A 6,489-nucleotide genomic window follows, 5' to 3' on the forward strand; every position below is an offset into this window, starting at 1 on the left:
TTCTGAATAGGGCTGCAGTAAACAATTATTTTAGAAATCAAGTATTCTATCAATTATTTTTTACGATCAATCGAGTAATCTAAAGAAAAAATGAATGAATTGACTGTTTTCCTTTATAAAATCTCATCAGACCACCTACCATCAGTCCCCAACACCCTTCGTTCCCCCCTGTGCGATCAGCCCAAGTGCATCAGTTCCCCTCGGTGCCATCAGCCCCCCCTCCTATGCCATCAGTACTCCCTCACCCCAGTGCCTTCAGCTCTCCCCCCATTGGTTGCTATGACGCTGTGCACTCAGGGCGCCCGGCCTTAGTCGCACCAACTTACCTTTCCAGTAGGGGCGCCGCCAGTGGCGTACCGCCCATAGAGGCAGACCACGCCACTGCTATGGGGCCCGCGGCACTGGGGGGCCCGTAGCGCAGATAAGGCCCCGCCCACTGATGACCAGCAGCCGGCTATGCGGCTGCTTTTCTCCCCAGGGCCCCCCCCCATGTTTAGCTGAATCGCCTCCCAGAGGCGCGGCTAAGTCCTAGACACCCGCCCCCCTCCTCAGCGCTGCGCTCTGAAACACCCGATCCTCCTCTCGTCGGCGTCCCAAATCCCGCGCAGGCGCAGTGCCGGCGATTGCCTGCGCTCTGATAATACGGCTGAGGGCAACAGCTTCAACATCGTCACTGGGCATGCGCCGAGCCCAGTGACGATGTTGAAGCTGTTGCCCTCAGCCGTATTATCAGAGCGCAGGCGCAGGCAATCGCCGGCACTGCGCCTGCGCGGGATTTGGGACGCCGACGAGAGGAGGATCGGGTGTTTCAGAGCGCAGCGCTGAGGAGGGGGGCGGGTGTCTAGGACTTAGCCGCGCCTCTGGGAGGCGATTCAGCTAAATGATGGAGGCGTTAGAGTTTTCATATTTAGGCGGGCACAGCACTAATCAGAGGGGCACCGTGGAGAAAGAAAAACGCCCCTCTGGGCTCCAGTCCGGCTTACAGCAAGAATCGATTTTTAGAAGAAAGGACAAGACTGACATGGAAAAGAAGAACACAGATGGAAAAAAGGTACTTTATTAAACATGGATCCATGAGTACCTTTTTTCCATCTGTCTTGTTCTTTGGATTGTGAGTCTTGTCATTTCTTCAAAAAATCGATTCTTATGATATGTAAATGACGCTGTAAGGAGCCCAGAGGGGCGTTATTCTTTCTCCACTGTGCCCAGGAACGCCCCTCTGAAGTGCCGTGCCCGGCTAAATTTGAAAACTAATAACGCCTCCAAGTTCATCTAAATCGCCTCCCAAATCCGATCCTCCTCTCGCTGGCATCCCAAATCCCGCGCAGGCGCAGTGCCGGCGATTGCCTGCGCTATGATAAGATGACTGACGGCACTGCGCCTGCGCGGGATTTGGGATGCCGGCGAGAGGAGGATCGGGGTGTTTGCCGCAGAGCGCGGCACTGAGGAGGGGGGTGTTGAGCACTTAGCCGTGCCTCTGGGAGGCGATTTAGATGAACTTGGAGGCGTTATTAGTTTTCAAACTTAGCCGGGCACGGCACTTCAGAGGGGCGTTCCTGGGCACCGTGGAGAAAGAATAACGCCCCTCTGGGCTCCTTACAGCTTCAATTACATATCATAAGAATCGATTTTTTGAAGACATGACAAGACTCACAATCAAAAGAACAAGACAGATGGAAAACAGGTACTCTGTTAAACATGGATTCATGAAAAAAAAATTGGGGGTAAATTGCTAGTGACAGATTCCCTTTAAGGCTACTTTCACACTTGCGTTCAGAGCGGATCCGTCTGTTGTCTGCACAGACGGATCCGCACCTATAATGCAAACGCTTAGATCCGTTCAGAACGGATCCGTTTGCATTAACATGAACAAAAAAAAAAAAAAAACATTTTTTTTTTTTGTTCATGATAGTGCAAACGGATCCGTTTTGACTTTACATTGAAAGTCAATGGGGGACGGATCCGTTTGAAAATTGAGCCATATTGTGTCAACTTCAAACGGATCCGTCCCCATTGACTTACATTGTAAGTCTGGACGGATCCGTTTGCCTCCGCACGGCCAGGCTGCAAGCAGCATTCAAGTGTCCGCCTGCTGAGCGGAGGACAGACGGAGCCATACTGATGCATTCTGAGCGGATCCGCATCCACTCAGAATGCATTAGGGCTGGACGGATCCGTTCGGTGCCGCTTGTGAGAGCCTTCAAACAGAACTCACAAGCGGAGACCCGAACGCAAGTGTGAAAGTAGCCTAACATGGCAGCCCAAATAAGGAGACCTGCAGGCTGCAGCAGATATCCCATGTGACAGGTCACCCCCAGGAAACCCCTAACAGTTTCTGTAGGTCATGTATAAATTTATTTAATGGGGGTGTGGCATGGGAGGAGCAAAGTAAGGAAGTGGGAGGGGCCATGGTGGGTAGTGGGCGGGGTTAAGGGGCCCAATTCAGATTTTTGCTATGGGGCCCAGTGATTCCTATGTACGCCTCTGGGCGCCGCCGACACTCCATCGTTCTGACGTCACACAGCGCATCAAGTCACGGCATGCGTACGTCAAGAGGTCAGTGTAGTGTGGGACCATGGACGTGCTGTGGAGTGCCTGGAGGCCCCCTGCTGGGAAGGTGAGTATACCGAGCGCAGCGGGAGACCACGGAGCGGGACAGCACATGGACCTCAACCACTACCGTGTAAATAAGACCTAAAGGTTGAGGTTTACTTTATAGTACGTTTGACATCTGCCAGATTTTTTATGACCGATCTCACATGAGATGGTTTGAGTGTGCTAAGCAACACGGCAAATATATCTGAGGATTCTGGTTACGGCGACATTGATGCTTGGAAAAGTCCTAGACTAGAGGTGCAGAGCAAATATCAGGCCATGCTCTCACCAGTTCATACATGTGGCCTGAAGATGTTTGCTCAGCAGGATTAAAGGGGTCGTTCCACTAATATAAATATATCCGGTCGAACACACAGTACATTGCTGCCATATAACTTTCCCCAAATGCCACCATTTATCAAAACTGCCTGATTCTGACGTTATTAGCCTACAATTGGACCCCGTGGCAAATCAGCTTTGATTTCAGTTGCTGTTGGTTACGTCCTGTAGAGGAGCCCTGTAATACAGGACGCACAGTGTCTGTGATAGATGGAAGGTATACAGACACACATATGAATGAATTAATGAATGACAAATTTTGCTCTGAGAGTACTTTCATATTAGCGGCAGGGGAGTACGGCAGGCTGTTCTGGCGGGTGAACAGCCTGTAGGATCCGTCCTGCCGATAGTTCACGTGTGCCCCCGGACTGCCACTCCGTTCCCATTGACCATAATGGGGGCGGAGTTGCGGCGGCAGCGCACAGTGAGAGGCAGCCGGACTAAAAGTACGACATGCAGTTACACAGGCTGATGCAAAGTGAATGGGGAGTAATGATCACTATCACAGTCATTTCTCCCTCATTCAGTTCTATTCATTATCGGTAGCACATTCCTAATTACACAGGGAGATGTGCTGACGATAATTGTACGTCTTTTATCCGGATAAAATATGTAGATGAGCCGACAAACGAGACATTCCTTGTTTATCGGCTGATCAGAGGCCCTGAATTCCACCCACAACTCTATCCCTGCCTAACTGACGGCGTACAACTTGGCGGCGGTCCCTCGCCTGGGTACGTGCAAGGGCCTACTGAAGAAAGCAAAAACGTAACGGAGTCAAGGAAGCAAGGGTCAAGGCCAGGAGATCACGCAGTACACGGGGAGAAGCCAAGAGGTAACGTCAAAGCCAAGGAGGTCGCAAGGTCGAGGTCAAAAACCAGCTGAGGTCCAAACACACAATAGGAAATCCAAATACGCAGGTGCGGGTAGAAAGACCAATCAGGTTGCCTGTTTCAATAGCCCCTACGGATGAGTCACGTGACGTGGCCAGCGTCATGTGACTCGCATTGCACGACACACAGCTGAGCGCCGATTCATTCCCATCGGCGCTCAGATCCCCTGCTGCTCATTGCCTAGGGGATGAAGGACGCTGGCCGCGCTGAGAAGACGCTGGTTGCCGCGTCCACGCTCTCTCACAAGCACGGAATGCCGGCGATGCTGCGCAAGGGAAGCGCGTCGCCGGCTCCCCATTACAATAGCTCACATATCAGTAATGAGCGCTCCTATTAATACTTGTTCCCAGTAATTGTCCTAAATATCGTGCAGTGTAATAGGAACTTAGAGATACTCTGGTAAAAAATTATTTTTCAATCATTCCTGCAGCATGGCCCTGGCACTGAAGATTCATACTTTCCTGCTCCCTGCCACTCCCGCTATCTTCCGGTCCCGTTTACATCTGGCTGGCTAGGAGCATAGTCACTTGTACCTCTCCTGCCAATGACTGGCTTCTGTGGTGATGTGGCCACAAGCAGTGTTTCACCACTGAAGTCAGTCATTTGCTACAAAGGTGCTCCGGGACCGGAAGATGGAGCAGGAAAGTATGAATCTTCTTTCAGGGACTATACTGCAGGAACTTGTCAAAAATATTTTTTACTGGGAAACCCATTTAAGTGGCAACATTTCCTTCATGCGTCCTGTCCACAAAGGAGCACTTTACTTCACTGCAGAGGACGGCACTCACTGGTTCTGACAGCCTCCTGCCCTGCAATAACCAGTAAGGGCTCATGCACACGGCCATTGTTTTGGTCCGCATCCAATCCGCATTTTTTGCTGCTTGGATGCAGGCCCATTCACTTCAATGGGGCCGCAAAAGATGCTGCTAGCACTCAGTGTGCTGTCCGCATCTGTTGCTCCATTCTACAAAATGCAGAACATACATGACGGGTAACCGTGTTTTGCGGACCACAAAACACAGTACTCTGTAATCCATTGCAAGATCAGCTATGTTTCTGCCCAGCAGGATGGGGGCTGCGGGTTGTGCACCCCTTATCTAAGGTATGTAATGGAAAGTAACCGGCCTGCAGTAATATACATGAACAGTAGCAAATCAGGGAAATGTTATTGGGGTACAGGCTGACAGTATGGCACGCCGCATGTGGCCAAACAATGCCCACTCACGGGAGCCCATGCCAACCGCACCGTAGGACCGCGCCCTTAGGTCTGCTATTATGGAAAACTAAAACTGCCTTTTACATATTGTGAACTAGATGTTCTTTGTTCGTGAAGAGCTAAATTGTGCCAAAAGTGCAATGCAAAGTGAGACCTTACAGCTTCATTAACAAAAAATTGCAAATACAGAGCGATTCTAAAAGGATGGTGCAAAAGGCCTGTATTTAAAGGAGTATTCCCATCACAGACAATGGCGTTATGCCCCCATGTCTGATAGAGGTGGGATCCACACCTACACTGAGAACGGAGCGGGGAATGTGGCATGCGTAGCCGCCCTCCATTCATTTCTATGGTGCTGCTGGAAATAGCCAAGCGCTGGCTCGGCTATTTCCGTCTGCCCCTAGAAATGAATAGGAGCAGTGGCTGCGAAAGGGCGGTGCGCTCCCATTCACTTGTATGGGCCGGATCCCAGGGTCCTCCTTCCACCACTCTCTCCACTCTCCATTCTCGGCGTAGGAGGTGGGACCCGCACCTAGCAGACACTGGGGGCATATCTTAGTGATGGTATGGGAATAACTCTTTAAAGTAAACCAATGAAAGCTTTGCTGTGATTGATTGCTATGGACACGAGTCTGTCCCTCTAGGTTAGTTTAAACCTGTACACAAAGGGGCGGGTATAAGAAATGGCTTTTGGTGTATTACAATTTGCAAGAACGAGGTCTTTTGTGACAGTACAGTGAATTTTTCATTATAGATGTGCTCTACATAGGAACAGTGACACACATGAGCTCTGCATGGAGGTACTGGTGTCATGATTGGCCTGAAGCATCCAGAAAGTTCATGTGTAGGTCACAGACGCAGCCCTCAAAATATTTGGCTTATCCACGGCCCCTTATTGGTAAGTTTAGTTTGAGGAGGTGCGGTCATTACCTTCACCGTCTGGGTCTTCTAGTTCCTCATAGCATTCTGATCAGGCCTGCGTTGGGTGAAGCAATCAGGTTTATGTCATGGGGAGTCCAGGCTGCCCAAAACCTTTGGAAGAGACAGTGAAAAGGTTTTGAGCCATGTACGAGGATAGTCCTAGAAAGTCGACCAGGCTGATTAGTACAGAACTACAGGTACCACAAACCACAATATGGTCTGTATCTTACAAAAATGTCTGCGTTGTAAGCCATATAGATTACAAATTCTTTAGATGCTGAAACCAGATGACAATTCAAAATGTTGTGACTTTATACCTACATTTATGGCCAATTGGAAAAGGACAAATTTACTGACAGGCTGGTGCTCAGTGATGAGTCTGCGTTTCACCTCCACAGGAAGGTCCATCAACCTAAATTTAGAATCTGGGGCTTGGAAAACCCATGTGCCCTTATAAAGCACATGAGGGACTCGCTAAAAGTAAAAGTTCTGTACAATAAGCAGGCACAAAGTCTACAGTCCCTT

Source organism: Bufo gargarizans, chromosome 6 (genome assembly GCF_014858855.1).
Source record: "Bufo gargarizans isolate SCDJY-AF-19 chromosome 6, ASM1485885v1, whole genome shotgun sequence".
Taxonomy (NCBI): domain Eukaryota; kingdom Metazoa; phylum Chordata; class Amphibia; order Anura; family Bufonidae; genus Bufo; species Bufo gargarizans.